This window comes from Microtus oregoni, unplaced genomic scaffold (genome assembly GCF_018167655.1).
Source record: "Microtus oregoni isolate MIOR12 unplaced genomic scaffold, Mior012 000003F_ref0000135, whole genome shotgun sequence".
NCBI classification, from domain to species: Eukaryota; Metazoa; Chordata; class Mammalia; order Rodentia; family Cricetidae; genus Microtus; species Microtus oregoni.
The window spans coordinates 283,310-303,036 of record NW_024543062.1 but is presented as its reverse complement, the minus strand read 5'-3'; positions in this window follow the sequence as shown (position 1 = coordinate 303,036).

Here is a 19,727-nt window from a genome sequence, read left to right as displayed (position 1 = left end):
ATCACACCCAGGAAAGACTAAGTCCGGGCCGTTAGCTGGTGGCTCTGGGTGACTGCCAGGCACCGTTGGGCTGGGGCCCACCATCTATCCTCTGTTTGCTAAGTGCAGCCACAGATGAACTGTACTCCAATCCAGCTGGAGGCTGGGGGGGGGGGGGGGCTCTGGGAATGACAGCGTGCTCAGGGAGGCGTTGGTCGTGCCTGGAGCCCCCACCCGAGAAGATTTCCCCCCTCTTCTCAGCATGGCTCTGTGTATCAAACTTCAGGCAAAACTTAGGCACCCAGGAGTGTTCTGCTCAGGACGTTATTCAGCTGATATCTGCACACAAGGGATCGGGGTTGAAGCAGCCCGGGCTTCGTTTAGAGGGACACACACTTCCCGGGACAGGGTGACAGAAAACTGAGTCGAAGGGAGAGCGGTGCTTCAGGTGAGATGCTCTGGGCCTCTCATGGCTTTGCACATGCATGGTAGGAGCTCCTGAGTGTAGGTGTTGAAACCAGAATGGCTTCGTCCATATATGGACTGGAGCAGTGGCCCTGCGTGGAGGCTGGACCGACTTCCTTGTACTCGGCTGTGCTGCTGGTAGCCGCGCACTTTGACGTTGCATAGGCCTTCAGGGTGGAAGGGTGACCCCAGCATGTCCTGGAAGCACACCCCCAGCTTCAGAGCTACCCAAGAGATTTGACAAAAGTCTTCTGCAGTCACCAGCCCTGGGCCTGAGAGAACTTTCCCAGCCTGTCCCCTCCCTGCCTCCGGGGGACGGGACTGCCCTGGCCCTGGCCCTGTATCTCTCAATTGTTCGGGCAGGTTGCCAGCTGCCTGAGGACCTGCCAACCCTGCAGTTCACAGGTGGGGGTGGGGAATGGCGAATACCGCCTGTCAATGAAGACTGCCTGAGTGTTCCCAGAGGAGCCCTGGCGGGGTGTAGGGGAGGACGTGCTACCTACCACCAGGGGTTCAGGATGAGGTAGGAACCTCTGTGTGACACCAGGCAGCTTTACTAGGAAGGAACAGACCAGATTCCCAGGCAGGCAGGACCTGTGTTGCCACTCTGTCACCCCTTGGTCCTGGGGCCGGTCAAGGGGCAGGCACTGGGGCCCCACCCGACCTCTGGAACAGTTCTGATCTATGCCACTGACTTATAGTTCTGTCTTGTCTACAGTGGCCATTTTCTAGTGTTCTCTTACACATTCTTGAGAGAGAGAGGAAGAGAAATTGATTCTCTTGGTTTATTGGAAGTAAGTGTGTGTGTGTGTGTGTGTGTGTGTGTGTGTGTGTGTGTGTGAAGGGTTGTTTTTTGACAGGGCCTAGGCTGGCCTCAAATTCACTGTGTAGCCAAGTAAGCTTGAACTCCTGATCCTCCTGCCTCCACTTCCTGAGTGCTGTGATTCCAGGCCTGTGCCACCATGCCCAACTTCCCTTGTTTGTAACAAGTATCTTCCTATATAGCCCAGGCTGTCCTCAAACTCCTGATCCTCCTGCCTCAGCTTCCTGAGGAGCTAGGAAGCCGGTCATGGTGCCTATTCAGCCTAGTCTTAATACTTCAGCACCATCCCCAACCCCCACAACATCAAACAAGCCAGCCCTTTGAGGGGCTCCATCACCCCCACTTCCTCCCACGACACACACACTGAGGGGTTCTGTTCTGTCAGATGAATGAGAGGCTGCCTGGCCTGGGCGTTCTCAGGCCTGAAGGAGGGGAAGGACCCTGAGAGGACCCCAGGGCAGGAGGGGGCCTGTGCTATTGAGTTTGGGGTGTAGACAGGGAGACACTGATCTCAGAAAACAGGGTGGGGGTGGGGAGAAAGAGGAAGTGGAGGAAGGGAAAGGCAGAGGAAGTGAAGCTGGTCTCAGGAGAACTTTGCCCTCACAGAGAGCTGTCACTGTCAGGCAGCTACCCAGCGGGCAGTCAGGCTGACCCAGCTGATGCACGACACCTATAACTTGAGTCCATTTTTTTTTTTCAAGAATCCCCTATCCTGAAAGACCTTGGGACAAAAGAATTTTTACAGTCTCATTCAAGGCCTGCTCCCTGGTCCTTCACTCAGAAGCCACGTTTCACTTCTGCTGGGAACATTCGAGCCCAGCTATCCAGGAAGACCCTAAGCTACACATCTTTAGAGAAGAAATTGAGGAAGGAGAGAACTTCCTGTTATACTGGCAAGGGTTCTGTCCAGGAGGGCGGGTTCCTGGAGACAGCAGGATGTCAGTTATCAGCGAGACACTAACTAAATGAAAGAGGGAGGACCTGGGGTGTTCCAGAAAACAACCCCTTTTTACAGACTAGGAAACTGAGGTGGGACTGATCACTGCCCAGTGCCTTGAAATCCAGTCATAGGCCTCTGTACTCAGGGCCCCTCCCTGGGTAAAGTGACCTCTGGAATGTCCCCGGGGACTGGGTCCAAGGACTGCTCTGAAGCTGGAATTCCTGGCCCCACCCCCTCCTCAGTACATATTTCTAACTCCTGGGGTTCCATGGGGACAAGCCGAAGGCTCCTGGTCCCAAGGTACCTCTGGAAGAGTCTCCTGGAAACCCGCGGGCAGGGTCCTCCCCAACCATTCTGAGTTCGTCAGGGATTTTTTTAGAATAAGGTTATGGGGTTCCTTTAACTTGTCAGCCTTTGGCCGGGCGGTGGTGGCGCACGCCTTTAATCCCAGCACTCGGGAGGCAGAGGCAGGCGGATCTCTGTGAGTTCGAGACCAGCCTGGTCTACAAGAGCTAGTTCCAGGACAGGCTCCAAAACCACAGAGAAACCCTGTCTCGAAAAAACCAAAAAAAAAAAAAAAAAAAAAAAAAAAAAAAAACTTGTCAGCCTTTGGCGCCCTTTCCAGGCCTAGAAAGCAAGTGATCCAGGTAACAATATGACCCAGAAAAGGAATAGCCTGGGGTCAAAGCAGAGAGACCTTTCCTCCCAAGCAGCTGCTGAGTTACACTGTTGTGGTACCTACTGCCTACTCTGCTGGAGGCACCAGGTGGGGGGGGGGAGGGGTGCTTTATCAGGCCCTGATTTGAGCAATGGAAATAATGTAGATACTTTGAGTTGGCCCTCAAATAAGAGAATGCTTGCTGGTGTCAAGAAGGAAAACAAGCCAGGCGGTGGTGGCGCACGCCTTTAATCCCAGCACTCCGGAGGCAGAGGCAGGCGGATCTCTGTGAGTTCGAGGCCAGCCTGGTCTAAAAGAGCTAGTTCCAGGACAGGAACCAAAAAGCTACGGAGAAACCCTGTCTCGAAAAAATCCAAAAAAAAAAAAAAAAAAAAAAAAGAAGGAAAACAAAAGATCCACCCCACCCCACTCCCGCAGACCGACAGGGTTTCTCTGTAGCTTTTGGAGCCAGTCCTGGAATTAGGTCTTGTAGACCAGGCTGGCCTCAAATTCACAGAGATCCGCCTGCCTCTGCTTCCCGAGTGCTGGGACTAAAAGCCTGAGCCACCACCGCCCAGCTGCAAAAAATCTCTATAAGGCTGGCTAGGTAGCATAGTGGATAGAGGTACTTGCTTCCCAGCCTCACTACCTGAGTTCAGTCTCTGGAACTCAAATGATGGAAGGACAGAGACTAACTCCCTCAAGCTGTCCCCTGATCTCCGCGTCAGAACCTCACTGTGCATGCCCCCCCCACATAAATAAATAATAAATGTAGGGTTTTCTTTTTTTCTCTCTTTTTTTTTTTTGGTTGATGTTGTTTGCCTTTGAGATAGGGCCTCGCTGTGTAGCGCCAACTGGAACTTGTTTGTAGGCTAAGCTGGTCTCAAACTCGCTGAGCTCCACCTGCCTCTGCCCTCAAATGCTAGGACTGGGACTGGGATTAAAAGCGTGTGCCACCATGCTCCGGCTCTGAACTATTTTTAAAAGATTTATTTATTACTTTTATTTATGTGTGTATATGTCTGTGTGCCTGCAGGAATTTATGGGCACCGTGTGAATGCAGATGCCAGACAGTTGAAAGCCACCTCATGGCTGGGCAGTGGTATCACATGCCTTTAATCCCAGCACTCAGGAGGCAGAGGCAGACGGATCTCTGTGAGTTCGAGGCCAGCCTGGTCTGGAAGAGAGCTAGTTCCAGGACAGGCTCCAAAGCCTGTCTTGAAACCAAACCCTGTCTTGAAAAACCAAAAAAAGAAAAAGAAAAAAAAGTTTCCAGCAGGCATGGTGTCGCACGCCTAATCCCAGCAAAGCAGAGGCAGGCAAAGCTCTCTGTGAGTTCAAGGTAGGCTGGTTTACAGAGTGAGTTCCAGGATAACTAGGACTATGTCCAGAGACCCTGTTTCAATCAACGCATCAATTAATCAATCAGTAAGGTTTCCTTAGGAAGGGCACATGCTGAGGGTGCTTTTAGATCTTTGTTATTTCTATTACATTCGTTTATTTGTGTGTGTGCCACAGCGAACTTGGGGAGGTGGCTCTCCCCTACCAGCTAGGTCAGGAGCTGGAGCCCCCTAAGCCACCTCACTGGGCTGTTTGTCTTTTTCTTTGTTTTGCACAGTTGCTCCTAGTCTGGGCTGGCTTTGAATCCCATTGGATGACACAGAGGTGCCCCACCGTGCCCAGCTGTTGTTTTTGTTTTGAAACAGTCTCCCAAAGCTGACCCGAATCAGCTGTGAAGGGAGGACAATGACCTTGAACTCTCTCTCCTTTTTTTTTTTTTTTTTGGAACTGGAGTTATAGGCAGCTGTGAGCCAAATCCAGGTCTTCTTTTTTTTTAAATATTTATTTATTTATTATGTATACAATATTCTTTGTACGTGTGTGCCTGCAGGCCAGAAGAGGGCACCAGACCTCATTGCAGATGGTTGTGAGCCACCATGTGGTTGCTGGGAGTTGAACTCAGGACCTTTGGAGGAGCAGGCAATGCTCTTAACCACTGAGCCATCTCTCCAGCCCCCCAAATCCAGGTCTTCTAAAAAAAAAAAAAAAACTGCTCTCACACTCAGTGTCCACAGGATTAATTGATAAACCGTGTGTGTGTGTGGGTGTGTGTGTGTGTGTGTGTGTGTTTGTATACGCACGCACATGTGCTCTCTGTGATAGAAGAGTCAGGCCCCTCTCTCTACCACCGCATGGATTGCTGGGGATTGAACTCAGGTCATCAGGCTTGGTGGCAAGCTTCTTTACCCACTGAGACATCTCACTGGGCCATGTTTGCTTTTCTTAAATAATTTATTCATTTATGTGCATTGGAATTTTTCCTGCATGGATGTCGGTGTGGGGTGTTGAGTCCCCTGGAACTGGAGTTACAGACAGTTGTGAGTTACCATGCTGGTGCTGGGAATCGAACCCGGGTCCTCTGGAAGAGGAATCAGTGCTCTTAGCCCCTGAGCCATCTCTCCATCTCACCTTTGCTTTTTTTTGTAAGGCAAATTCTCATACTATAGCATAGCCTGGCCTCAAACTCACAGCCCAGTGTCGAGATGAAGCATGCTTCACTGCCCTAAGCCAGGAATTGGGGAACTTCTTAGGCTTCTTTGGAGAGTTTTGAAAAATCCTTTTAAAAACTACCTTCTGTCTTAGTCCCCGAGGGCACCAGGAAAAACCGCCGCACCCTTCTGGGGAGTTCCCAGATTTGCAAATTCAAAGTGATTTATTCAGAAACAGAAGAGAAACTTCCAGGTCTTCCTTCCCCTGTACACACACCAGTTGAGCCCTTTCGCTTGTCCCAGGGTGGGCAGAACTCCAGTCCCTCCTTCCCGGTGGAAAGACCACCCAGTGTTCAGAGGAAAGGCAGTGGGAGGGATGGAAGGAGGCTAGGGTATCCACTAATCCCTGGAACCAAAGTAACAGCCTGCAAGGGTGTGGCCACCAGCTTGTCACCTGAGGGCTAAGGCATTCCTGGAGACCTTGGTCTCTTCAGGTTGTCCAGGTATTTAGAATGCTCAATCAGGATGAGCACCAGTTCAAGGCAGGCCTAGGGTGTATAGAAAGCCTGTCTCAAAAAGAGTTGGGAGAAAGAGCTTCCTAGAACACCTGTCTAGAATCCCCAGTGAGGGGCTGGGGTGTGGCTCATTGGTAGTACCTCTGCCTAGAATCCCCCAGTGAGGGCTGGGGTGTGGTTCAGTGGTAGAGCCCCTGCCTAGAATCCCCCAGTGAGGGGCTGGGGCGTGGCTCAGTGGTAGAGCCCCTGCCTAGAATCCCCAGTGAGGGACTGGGGTGTGGCTCAGTGGTAGAGCCTTTGCCTAGAATCCCCCAGTGAGGGGCTGGGGTGTGGCTCAGTGGTAGAGCCTCTGCCTAGAATCCCCCAGTGAGGGCTGGGGTGTGATTCAGTGGTAGAGCACCTGCCTAGAATCCCCCAGTGAGGGGCTGGGGTGTGACTCAGTGGTAGAGCCCCTGCCAAGAATCCCCCAGTGAGGGGCTGGGGTGTGGCTCAGTGGTAGAGCCCCTGCCTAGAATCCCCCAGTGAGGGGCTGGGGTGTGGCTCAGTGGTAGAGCCCCTGCCTAGAATCCCCCAGTGAGGGGCTGGGGTGTGGCTCAGTGGTAGAGCACTTGCCTAGAATCCCCAGTGAGGGGCTGGGGTGTGGCTCAGTGGTGAAATACCTACCTAGATTCTCAAATTGAGGAGCTGGAATGTGTAGCTCAACAAAGTATGATCCCTAACTTATGTTGTGTGCTGTGGTCCAGATGTTTAATCCTAGCACTCAGGAGGCAGAGGCAGGTGGATCTCTGTGAGTTCGAGGCTAGCCTGGTCTACAAAGTGAGTTCAAGGACAACAGCCAGGGTTGTTATACAGAGAAAGCCCGTCTTGAAAAATAAAACAAAGCAAAACAAAGAGTGGTCCCTAACACATCCAAAATCCTGGGTTCCATTCCCAGCCCAATAAATAAACAATAAAATAGGTAGGTAATCTGGAATATGTAGGGAGTCACAGTCTGAAGGTCAGGCCATTGCTGGGTCCTGGGATCAATATGAGGGGCTTGCTCCCTTCCTGGTAAGAGAGGGTTTAGCTTTAACAATATTCTGCCTAACCAGTGTGATGGTGCATGCCTTTAATCCCAGCACTGAGGAGGCAGAGGCAGGGTGATCTCTGTGTTGGAGGCCAGCCTGCTCCAGAACAGCCAAAGCTACATGGTGAGACCCTGTCTCAAAAAACAAACAAACCAACAAAAAAAAAAAACCCTGCTTGCTGGACATTTTGGGGGAGGACTCTGTTTGGAAATGCCCCTCACAAGTGGAGAAGTAGAGTTTTTACCGAGGGGGATGCCGGCCTTGGAGGAAGTGGGATTGGGAGGGAGTGCTGGGTAGATAGATGTAGGTGTGTCTGGCCACAGCTGACTCATAAACTGAGCCCCAGGGGTCAGCCTCAGTCCTGGCCTCCCAACCTGCTGAGTGCCTACAGGGTACTGCCTGCTACCCCTAGCTTACCACACCCCTACCCAGTCAGCCGGAATCTTCCCATCCCTTAGATGAACAATCAAGACAGTGTAAGACCAAATATGGTGGCATAGACCTATCCGTCCAGTTATCCCAGGGGCTAAGGCAGGATGATTGGGAGAACTGGAGGCTAGACTATCTAAAAAAACAAAACAAAACTTAACTAGGCATGATGGTTCATGCCTTTAATCCTGTACTCAGAAGGCAGAGGCAGGTGGATCTCTGTGAGTTCGAGGCCAGCCTGGTCTACAAGAGCTAGTTCCAGGACAGGCTCCAAAGCTACAGAGAAACCCTGTCTTGAAAAACAAAAAACAAACATAAAAGTAAGTAAATAAAAAGGGCTGGTAAGTCAATCATGCTGGTTCATTCTTGTAAACCAATCACTTGGAAGAATGATGCAGGAAGATTGACCAGAGACCACCGGGGCTACATGTTGAGCTTCAGGTCAAGCTAGGCTAAAGAACCAAACACCATCTCAGAAACACAAAAGCAAAGGCTGGTTCGTGGCTGAGTTGGTGGAGTGCTTGCCTAAGAAACACAAAGCTCAAGGTTCCTTCTGCAACTCCATGTAAAACAGGAATTGTGGCACTCACCTGTAATCCGGGTATTTGGAAGGCAGAGGCAGGCAGATTGGAAAAAAGTCACCTTCAACTACATACAGAGTTCCAGTCCAGTCTGAGTTCCATGAAGTCATGTTTCAAATAAATGAATATGTTAACAACAGAAAGTGTGGTAGGACCAGTGAGCTGGCCCAAGCAAACAAAGATCCTGAACTAGCAGACCTGACAGCCTGGGCTGGCTAGCCGGAAGTCACAAAAGCTGTCCTCCTACCTCCGTGTGCTTGTCACCACAGGTCTGTGTCTGCGGCCACACACACATCACACACACTACTAATACAACTTTAAATTTAAATAAAACCATCTTTAAGACGACAGATTCTCACTTTGTAGAACTGACCACCTTGGAACTCTCTGTGTAGACCAGTCAGGCCTTGAACTCACGGAGGTCTGCTTGCCTCTGTCTCCTGTGTACTGGGATTAAAGACCTGCACCACTGTGCCTGGTTTAGAAAACAAAACTTTAAGATGGTGGAAATGTTGCTCAGTGGTAGAGCACTTGCCTAGCATGTAAGGTCCCTGTGCTTAAATCCTAGTTTGAGGACAGTTTCCAGGGAATCCAACACCCTCACACAGACACACATGCATGCGAAACACCAATACACATAAAATTAAAAATCAGTAAATTCTTAAAAAAACAAAGCTAGATGATGGTGGCTCACACCTTTAATCTCAGCACTCAGGAGACAGAGGCAGCCAGATCTTTATGTGTTTGTCGCCAGCCTGCTTTGCAGAGGGAGTTCCAGGACAGCCAGGACTACATGGAGAAACCCTGTCTCAAAAAACCAACCAAGCCGGGCAGTGGTGGCACACGCCTTTAATCCCAGCACTCGGGAGGCAGAGGCAGGAAGATCTCTGTGAGTTCGAGACCAGCCTGGTCTACAGAGCTAGTTCCAGGACAGGCTCCAAAGCCATAGAGAAACCCTGTCTCGAAAAAAAACAACAACAACAACAAAAAAAAAAAACCAACCAAACATCAAGGCCAGCCTCGTCTACAAGAGCTAGTTCCAGGACAAGAACCAAAAGCTACAGAGAAACCCTGTCTCGAAAAATAAAAAAAAAAATAAAAAATAAAAACCAACCAAACAAACAAACAAAAAAACACAAACCAAAAACAAGACTAAGAGCTGGAGCGAGGCCTCAGTGGTCAAGAGCACTCAAGTGATAGCTCAAAATTGTCTGTAACTCCAGTCCTAGGGGATCCAGAAGCTTATTCTAGCCTCTGACGGTACTGGGCACACATGTGATACACAGACGTATATGCAGAGAAAATACCCATGAACACAGAATAAAACAAAAATCTCCCACTCAGCAGTGGTGGTGCATGCCTTTAATCCCAGCACTCGGGAGGCAGAGGCAGACGGATCTCTGTGAGGCCAACCTGATCTACAAGACCTAGTTCCAGGATAGTCTCCAAAGCTACAGAGAAACCCTGTCTCGAAAAACCAAAAACCAAAACCAAAAAAACAAAACAAAACAAAAAAACTCCTTAAAAAAAAAACAATAAAATAAAATAACAACACAGTCTGATCATCACCAGAATGTACCAGAAGGCAATTGTTTGTGGCCTAGCACAGCACCATAGGAGGGCTCTGGGCCCTTCACAGAGTCCTGGATTTTGGGGGTGCTGCTGTTTTTGAGGCCCAGTTCAATGGGCACACAGAGGCTCTGCAAGCTCTGGCTCCCGCAGCTACAGGGCCTGAGCCCGGCCCAAGTTTGGAAACTTGATCAGCTGCAGGCAGGTCACCTTGTAACTAGGCTTTTCCCAGCCAGAAATCTCAGCCTCTTTCTGGGCTGGCCAGGAACTGGAGCCGCCTGTTGGAGAACCGGCTTGGCCCAGCTATCCAGGCTCTCAGAGTGCCTGGCCCCATGCCAGCTGTTGGGGATCATCATGCTATCGATGTACACTATGTCCCACTGGGGACAAGCAGTAATACACTGCTTAGTAGAGCTCAATCTCAGCTTTGTGGGGTTTGTTGTTGTTTGCTTGTTTTTTATTATTATTATTTATTAAAAGACAGGATTTTTCGGTATAACCTTGATTGTCCTGGAACTCGCTCTGTAGACCAGGCTAGCCACAAACTCACAGCAATCCCCCTGCTTCTGCCTTCCGACTGCTGGGATTAAAGGCATGCACCTTTTTTTTTTTTTTTTTTTTTTTTTTTTTTTTTTTTTTTTGGTTTTTCGAGATAGGGTTTCTCTGTGGCTTTGGAGCCTGTCCTGGAACTAGCTCTATAGACCAGGCTGGTCTCGAACTCACAGAGATCCGCCTACCTCTGCCTCCCGAGTGCTGGGATTAAAGGCGTGCGCCACCATCGCCCGGCGGCATGCACCTTTTTTGAGACAAAGTCATACTATTTAGTTCTGGTTGGTTTGGGATTCATTCGGTAGACCAGGGTGGCCTCAAACTCACAGATATGCTTGCCTCTGCCTCCCAAGTACTAGGATTAAAAACCAATTTGCCAATTTGCACTGGGTAGTGGTGGCGCATGCCTTTAATCCTAGCCCTTGGGAGGTAGAGACAAATGGATCTCTGTGAGTTTGAGGTTAGCCTGGGTCTACAAAGTGAGTTCGGGGACAGCCAGGACTATACAGAGAAATCCTTTCTCAAAAAACCATAATCAAACAAACAAACAAAACACCAAAGCCAACTAGCACCACTCAGCTGTGTAGCACAGGCAGGGGCACAGAGGTTCCTGAGGCTGGGGACCAGTTCATGGAGGGACCAGGCTGCAGAAATGATCCAGGCCCACCTTGGACTTGGTGGCAAACCCATTTTGCACATTGCCAGGGGCCAGAATCTTTGCCTTGATCATCCCAGAGAGCGCAGAGCAGCTGGGAACACATCTGCTTCCTCCCTCCCTTCCTCCCTCCCTCCCACTGAAGGTCTCACAGAATAGTCCATGGTGGATCCTAGGAGCCACCTCAGGCTTTGTGTCAAGGATTCAGCTGTGTCACCTGCTGATGTCACCAGGGTCTGGATGTCCTTGGAAAGTCACTTGTAAAAATCAGGTGTTTTTGGGGTGTGGGGGGATCGTGGTTTCATCACAGTGCCTGAAGAGTGTCCAGGAGGCCATTGGTGAAAGTGCGGCCCAGTTACAGCAAGAGATCCCAGCGTTTTGGTGTGCCAGTACAACGGGAGGACCACCAAGAACAGCCGGGGCTGTGGAGTAGAGCCAGCCAGAGCCTAGAAGACAAGCTGCAGAAGGCAGAGCCAGAGAAGAGCCCCAAGTCCTTTGGAGGAGCCCCGGAGATCCTGAGAGAATCCCAAACACTGGACATTTATTTATGCAGTTGGAACTCAGTTTTGCTTTGATTCGATTGTGATGGTAGCCTTGTTCTTCTCTCTCTCTCTCTCTCTCTCTCTCTCTTTCTCTTCTTGAGACAGGGTTTCTCTGTAGCTTTGGAGTCTGTCCTGGAACTAGCTCTTGTAGACCAGGCTGGCCTCGAACTCACGGAGATCTGCCTGCCTCAGCCTCCCAAGTGCTGGGATTAAAGGCATGTGCCACCACTGCTCAGCCAGTTCTTCCCTCTTGAAGTAGGAAGTATTTTACTTATTTTTTATTTTCTCAGAGCCCGCAGTTGAGAGACTTGAATTTTTTTTTTTTTTTTTTTTTTTTTTTTTTTTTTGGTATTTTGAGACAGGGTTTCTCTGTGGCTTTGGAGCCTGTCCTGGAACTAGCTCTGTAGACCAGGCTGGTCTCGAACTCACAGAGATCCGCCTGCCTCTGCCTCCCGAGTGCTGGGATTAAAGGAGTGCGCCACCACTGCCCGGCTCAGAGATTGAATTTTTAACACATTTTAATTTTTAAGGCTCTGGGACTTTTTAAGTTTGTAAAATGTTTCTATTGCCATGTTGTAATAATGTGTGATCTTGGGGATGAACAAGAAAGGAAAGGCTGTGGCTTGACCGTGGTGGCTTTGCGTGTCAAGCAGACAAGGGGTCAATTGTGCCTGACAGCAGGACAGTTCCTATGTGAACTTAACACAAGCTAAAGTCATCAGAGAGGAGGGAGCCCCACTGAGAAAATGCCTCCAGGACACCATGCTGTAGGCAAGCCTAGAGGACATTTTCTTAGTTAGTGATTGATGAGGGAGGACCTAGGCCATTGTGGATGGTGCCATCCCTGAGCTGGTGGTCCTGGGCTCTGTAAGAAAATCAGGGAGCGCCAGGTGGTGGTGGCGCATGCCTTTAATCCCAGCACTTGAGAGGCAGAGGCAGGTGGATCTCTGTGAGTTCGAGGCCAGCCTGGTCTACAAGAGCTAGTTCCAGGACAGGTTCCAAAGCCACAGAGAAATCCTGTCTTGAAAAACCATAAAAAAGAAAAGAAAAGAAAAGAAAACCAGGGAGCAGGCCAGTAAGCAGCATCCTCCATAGTCTCTGCATCAGTTCCTGCCTCCAGGTTCCTGCCCAGCTTGAGTTCCTGTCCTGACTTCCTTCAGTGTGGATGTGGAAGCCAAACAAGCCCCTTCCTTCCCACTTTGCTTTGGGCGGTGGTGTTTCCTCAGAGCAATAATAAGACCAACTTCAAGACACTTGCGCAGCTCAGTGGTTAAAAGCCCTGGCCTGCTGCTCTTGCAGAGGACCCAGGTTAGAGTCCCAGCACCCATGTGGCAGCTCACGACCATGTATAACTCTAGTTCCAGGGGATCCAGTGACCTCTTTTGGCCTCCACGCGCACTGGCATGGTATACATGACATCCACACAGGCAAAGCACTCATACACAAAAGATACAATTTAAAAATAGTAAAAATCAATATATACGCCGGGCGATGGTGGCACACGCCTTTAATCCCAGCACTCGGGAGGCAGAGGCAGGTGGATCTCTGTGAGTTCGAGACCAGCCTGGTCTATAGAGCTATTCCAGGACAGGCTCCAAAGCCACAGAGAAACCCTGCCTCGAAAAACCAAAAAAAAAAAAAAAATCAATATATACTAAAAGCATAAATGTGTACTAATATAATAAAAATGATTATGTAGTTAAAATAAGTAAATAAAAGCTCCTTTGTCCGTCCCTGTGTCCTCAGGAATGAGACCTCACTCCCGGCATGGTTAGACCCTGTCATGTAGGCTCCCCACATGGCCAGGCAGTGTCTTTTTTATTTTGCGTTTTGGTTTGGAAGGACAACAGGAAGGAAGGGAGGGAGGAAGGAAGGAAGGAAGGAAGGGAGAAGGAAGGGAGGGAGGAAGGAAGAAGGAAGGGAGGAAGGGAGGAAAACAGGAAGGGAAAGGAAAGATAAGCAAAAGAGGGAAGGAAGGAGGGAGGAACTGACTCAGTGTGGTATCAAAAGGGGCAGGACAAGGTGAGGCTGTGTGGTGACTGGCTGGGGAGGTGTCCCTGTTCAGGAGGGTGTGACACAGTCCTGGCAGGGAGTGCGTGTGTGACGCGGGACGGGACAACGTAAAGGGAGGAAAGGAGTGAGTTAGCTTGGTGCTCCCCCCCCCCCCACACACACACACAGCGGACGTTGGCAGCAGGGAAGAGGGGCGTGTCCCAGGAAGTCCTGAGCTCAGTGAGCGGCCACTGACTCACCCATAGGACTCACACTTCAGACTCCAGCCTTGCTCTCCAGGGGCCCCCAGGGAAAGCAATGAAGTCTGATAGCTCAGACTGTGGGAGGGGCCAGCTCAGACTGTGTAGCTGGGAGGGAGCCTTTCTAAAGGTCTGAAGTCTTTGAGAGTGGGTTTTGTAGTCTGAATAGGAGTCCACCTAGGAGTGGGCTTGGAAGAGGGGTTGACAGAGAGGCATGTTGGGAAACCACGAGCTCCTGACACTTTAGGAAGGGTCTCTGGGGGCTTTCCCGAGATGGATGGGGTGCAATAGTATTCTTGTGTTGGCCAACACCCGTGCTGCCCATATCCTCAGGATGGTTCCACCTGAGAAAGAGCCCAGTCAGCTGAGGGCTGGACAGCTGTGAGGGACATCACACCCTTGGCCCCGTGGGATGTGCTGACCTTCACGTTGAGGTTCTGTTATCTGGCAGGGAAGAGGAGGCTCCCACGTCTTTGCTTAGAACATCTTGGGCTCTAGACATCACAGGGGTAAGAGTAAGGTGTGGCTGGAGAGATGGCTCATCGGGATAGGAACACTGGTTCCAGAGAACCTTGGTTCGAATCCCAGTACTCGTGGCAGTTTACCATCATATGTAACTCTAGTTCTAAGGGACCTAACAGCTTCTTCTGGTATCTACAGGCACCAAGCACGCAAGTGGTGCCAGACACGCGTGAGGGCCAAACATCCATACACACACAAAATTTCAGAAACAAGAGGTGGGACTCCTCTGGGGTTAGACACTCTGATACAGGTGGACCCAGTGCCTCAGGAACTTAGCAGAGGGTCGGCGGTGGCTCAATTGGTAGAGTGCTTGCCCCACAGTCAGTAGGCCCTGGATTCTAGGTTCACACCACTGTAATGTTAGCCTTGGGGAGGCAGAGAAAGGAGGATCAAAAGATCAAGGTCATCCTTGGCTCCGTGGAAGTTTTGAGGCTAACCTAGGCTACGTGAGAACCTGTCTCAAAAATAAAGAACTTGGTCGAAACTGGAAACCATGCTCCAGGACAGAGAAAGAGAGGAAGACCTAAAGACAAGATGGCTCACTAAGTAAGAGTACCTGCCGCAAAGCCCGAAAACACGTGAGCTTGAGCCCCAGAATACACAGAGCGGAAGGAGAGAACTGACTCCCGGGAGGTGTCCTCTGACCTCCACACGTGTGCCTTGGCCTCCAGAACCCACACCCACAGGACAGATTGTCACATAGGGCCACACAGCAGAATGTGCCTTGGGAACCCAGCCAGGTGGTGATAAAGCATTCTAGCAGGCTGGAGACTTGCTGGTGTCCTCAAAGGCCTGGGCCAAAGGTGTTCTTTGGTCCTAGGGCTGGCCAGGCCTCTCTGCAACTGGGACTTTGCTCTTGGAGGGTAAGAGGGGGGCCGCTGAGAGTGTTTGAGGAGGAAAGGGGCAGGGGTAGGGGTCCGGAAGATGGGTCAACGTTGTAAAAGTCCCAAGGGACAACAAAAGGAAGAACTGAGTGGATAACCGCAGAACCCACATGGGAGAAGGGGATGCCGTGTCTGCACGGCGGCCTCGCCTGTGCATGTGTGTCAGCATACGCACAGCTCATGCCTGCAATAAAAACGGTGGATAAGTGCAATAAAAGGCCTAAGAGGACTGAGCATTGAACTCAGCGGTAGAGTCCAGGTTTAGCATGGGAAGGCCCTGGGTTTGCAAGATAAGAAAATAATAATAATAATAATAATAATAATAAGAAGAAGAAGAAGAAGAAGAAGACGAAGAAGAAGATTAGTAGAGTTGAAGAAATCTCAGGAACTTAGGATTTTTAAAACAATGATGGTTTGGGCTGAGTGGTGGTGGTGGTGCACACCTTTAATCCCAGCACTTGGGAGGCAGAGGCAGGTGGGTCTCTGTGAGTTTGAGGTCAGCCTGGTCTACAGAGAAAGTTGCAGGACAGGCTCCATAGCTACAGAGAAACCCTGTCTCAAAAAACAAAAACAAACAAACAAACAAAGAAAGAAAAGAAAAGAAAAAAAGACTCCAAAGTTACAGAGAAACCTTGATTTGCAAAAAAAAATGAAAAATGATGGTTTGGAGAGATTTGCATTTTTTTTTTCGGTTTTGTGTGTGTGTACGCCCACAAAAGAGGTGTCCATTTCCTGGAACTGGAGTTATAGGCAGATGTGAGCAGCCATGTGGGAGCTGGACACTAAAGCCAGGCCATCTGCAAGAGCAGCCATGACTCCCAAATGCTGAGCCCCAGGGAACCTTGGATTTTAGGTTTTGTGCTGGCTGAATTCGAGTCTGTTTGTGTTGTTAGTAGTCAAACCCCAGCAGTTCCCGGGAGAACCACCTGTGTGTCTTATGAAATCTTTTCACTTTTGGCATGCTTTGTAATCTGGTAGGTATCCATGGAAACTTCAGAGGCAGCCAGTGCAGGGATTTTAGGGTTGTGGGTACTTTGCGCCACCGTGGAGGTCTGGGACCTCTCTGGAGTGATGGGTGTGGCTATGTTCACCGGGATGAGGTGAGGAGGTACTGAGCCTCTGTCCCTTGGCAGCTGGCCGGATACCTCTGAGGGTTGTCAAGGGCTGGGCCTGGAGGCACAAGCCTGTCAACCCGACTACGAGGAAGGCTGAGGCAGGAAGATCAAAAGTTCAGCGTTACACAATGAGTTCCAGGGCAGTCTGGGTAACTTAGTGAGAGCCCTGTCTCAAAATTAAGAGTAAAAAGAGGGTTGGGGTGTAGCTCAGTAGCAGAACACAGGCCTTGAATCCCCCAGCGAGGGGCTGAGGTTTGGCTCAGTGGTGGGGCACCTGCCTAGAATCCCCCAGTGAGGGGCTGGGGTGTGGCTCAGTGGTAGAGCACCTGCCTAGCATTTCTTTGTTCCTGGATTCCATCCCCAAAGCTAGCTGCCAGCAAAACCTCAGAAACTTCAAGCTATTTGATTACTGCTCATTCCTGGGAGGAGCCCAGGCCATCTGCCTGGAAGGAGGGGCAAAGGCAGGAGGAAAAAGAATGTTCAGGGGTCACCTGATGAGCTAAATTTCCTGGTTAGATGATAGATAATCCAGACCCAGGGGCCCCTGAGCCCAGGGCAGAGAGCAAAGGGTGAAGGGTTGGGACACAAGGCAGCCTCCGCCCTATCATCCAAGGACTGCGGGTGTTGCCTGCGCTGATAGTCCCCCCCCCCCCCCCGCGGGTGTGCCAGGTGTGGCGCCAGCTGCCAGCTCAGCTCTCCTTGTTCCCCCATCCCTACCCCAGTCACTCAGGCCCTGGGGGCTGGAAAAAGGTATTTGCTAAGAGTCTCAGAAAGGCCAGGCACAGAATTTTTGTTTTGCTTTGTTGTAATTTTGGCTTAGTCAAAAGCTGGGGCAGTAGGATAGCTGGGGGGTTAAAGTTCAGCTGGAATTACCAAGTGAGTTCCCTATCCGACAAGGGTACAGAGAACAAGTCTCAAGAAAGAAAATACCGTAATAAGTAAGAGTAGTTAGCTAGGTGATGGTGATGCATGCCTTCAATCCCAGAACTCAGGAGGCAAGAGTTAAGTGGATCTCTGTGAGTTCGAGAACAGTCTGGTTTACTGACTGAGTTCCAGGATAGCCAGAGCTACACAGAGAGACCCTGTCTCAAATAAACAAAACTTTAAAAAAATAAAAATAAATAAAGTTAGTTAAGTTAGGCATGATGGCACAAGCCTGTGGACACCCCACCCCCCGCTCTGGTGATGTGGAAGTGGGTTCAGTCATTTCTGCTACGTAACAAGTTTGAGGCCAGATGCTGAACTACCTGAGACCCTGTCTCCAAAAATAAAAAAAATAAAAAATAAAGAAACAGGCGCTAGGGAAACAGCTTGGGGACCTGAGTTAGGGTGCTCAGCACCTGTGAACCCAGGCTGGAGTCAGAGAAAAGAAGAACTGGGATGGGAGCCAGGAAGACATCGGCATCCAGCTACGACACAGCAGCACAGCACGGGCAGGATAGAAAGGAACGTCTAGAGCAGATACATCATGCTTCCAGTCCAACATTTGAGAGGCTGAAGCAGGGGGATCAGAAAAGCAACCTTGGCTCCATAGCAAAAGTTGGAGGTCAGCGTGGGCTCCAAGAGACCCTGTCTCAAAACTTAAATAACAGGCCAGTGATGGTGGCGCAGGCCTTTAATTCCAGTAGGGATTAAATCTCCGTAGGCAGAGGCAAGCAGATCTTTGTGAGTTCGAGGCCAGCCTGGTCTACAAAGCGAGTTCCAGGACAGCCAGGGCTACACAGAGAAATCCTGTCTCAAAAAAAAAAAAGGAAAAAAACAAAACAAAAACCAAATAACCCTTCCAAAACCAGTTCCAACTGCTTTCAGACTGAGAGGGCTGAGATTGCTGGGGGTCAGACAGGCCCTGGGAACCCCAAGAACAGTGGTAGCACGCAGCACAAGAGAAGGCAGCTGGAGTCCTACAACAGCCTAAGACAGCTTCTGGGTGTGGAAACAGGGGCGGGATTGGAGGACTGTCTCCTGAGACATCACAGCCTGGGACCTCGACCTCGGGTGTGGCTCTGTGTCCTTTGCCAGAGGCCCTGGCCATCTCTTAACCTCTGGTCACCCATGGGGACCCTTGCTGGGAGTCCTCAGGACAGTAATTCCACTGTGGATACTTGTCAGGGACCCACACTTCAGAGACGGAACCACCACACCGCTCCTCCAGGGCCCGTGCTCTGCCGTCTCAGCCCTGGGACTCCCCACAAAACGGGTAATGGAGGATCTGGCCTCAGACAGCACACACACCCACACTGTCCCCAGGGTGACAGGGGAGCTGCGTTGCAATGTAGAGAATGACTTTTTTTTTCTTCAAAATATAGAGAATGATTTTTGTTTGTTTGTTTTCCGAGATAGGGTTTCTCTGTAGCTTTGGAGTCTGTCCTGGAACTCTCTGTAGACCAGGCTGGCCTCGAACTCACAGAGATCCACCTGCCTCTGCATCCCAAGTACTGGGATTAAAGGCGTGCGCCACCACTGCCAGGCTGAGAAGGACTCTTGATGGGAGTCAAGGAGGGTACGGAGGCTGTGAGGGGATGGAAGAACCCCAGTGGAAGGAGTTCCCCTTTTTTCTCTCGAGACAGTCACACCAAGTTTCCGAAGCCGACTTTGAACTTCCAGTCCTCCTGCCTCAGTAGTAACTGAGATGACAGGCTTTGGCCACCAGGCTCAGCCGAAATTTTGCTGTCAGTGCTATTCTTTTTTATTTATTTATTTGTTTGCTTGTTTAATTATTTCTGAGCCCAGGACCAGGGGTTTAGGTTGGGATTCACTGGCTCAATAGCACAGGGCTTTGGGGCAGGTGATTACCTTTTATCAGACGCTAAGCTCAGGCAGGCCTGGCTTGGCTTGGCGCCTTCTGAATGTCCTCTAGCTATCTCAGTCCCAGGGCTATCTCAGTTCTGGCGATAAGGCCACCAGCCCCCTGCGTGTCCCTGTCCAGCACAGCCTGGCTCAGGCTCCCTGCAGGCCTAGGCCAGTCCCTACCCCACCCCCTCAGCTGGCCCAGCCCACTTGGCCTAACTTCCTCTCCTTAAAAGGCTAAGTTTGGGAGAAGAGTAGGGAGGGGGTGCTGGAACCTCAAAGCAGCTGTCCCCTCTACCCCGAGGGAGCAGTGGACCCAGTGGACCCGTCTGGGGAAACAGGATACGACCCCAGCTGCTGGGGTCCATGAAATCCCTGTCTGGGCCCCGACTCCAGGCTTCTGCACAGGACCTTGTCATTTCTCTCTTTATCTCCTCTCTCCATCCCAAACTGTGCCTTTGAAGAAGATATTGAGGCCCCAGGGTGGCCAGGCCTGGGCAGTGGACAGCAGATGTCCTGAGGCCCCAAGGGGCTACCTTAGGTATACTTTTAAGCCCCTCTTTTTTTTAAAAAAAAAAATAAAGATTGAACCCAGGGTCTTGTACATACCAAGAGTTCTATCCCACTGAGCAATATCCCTCTGTCTCTTTCCCCTTTTATCTTGGGACAGAGTCACACTCGGTTTCCAGGGTCGGCTTTGGAGGTGAATCCCTCCTGCCTCAGCGTTAACTGAAATGACAGGCTTGTGCCGCCAGGCCCAGATGGGGTTCGGCTGTTGTTATAGTTCTCTGTTTCTTTTGTTTTTAGTTTCGTTTTTGTTTTTTGAGACAGGGTTTCTCTGTAGCTTTGGGGCCTGTCCTGGAACTAGCTCTTGTAGACCAGGCTGGCCTCGAACTCACAGAGATC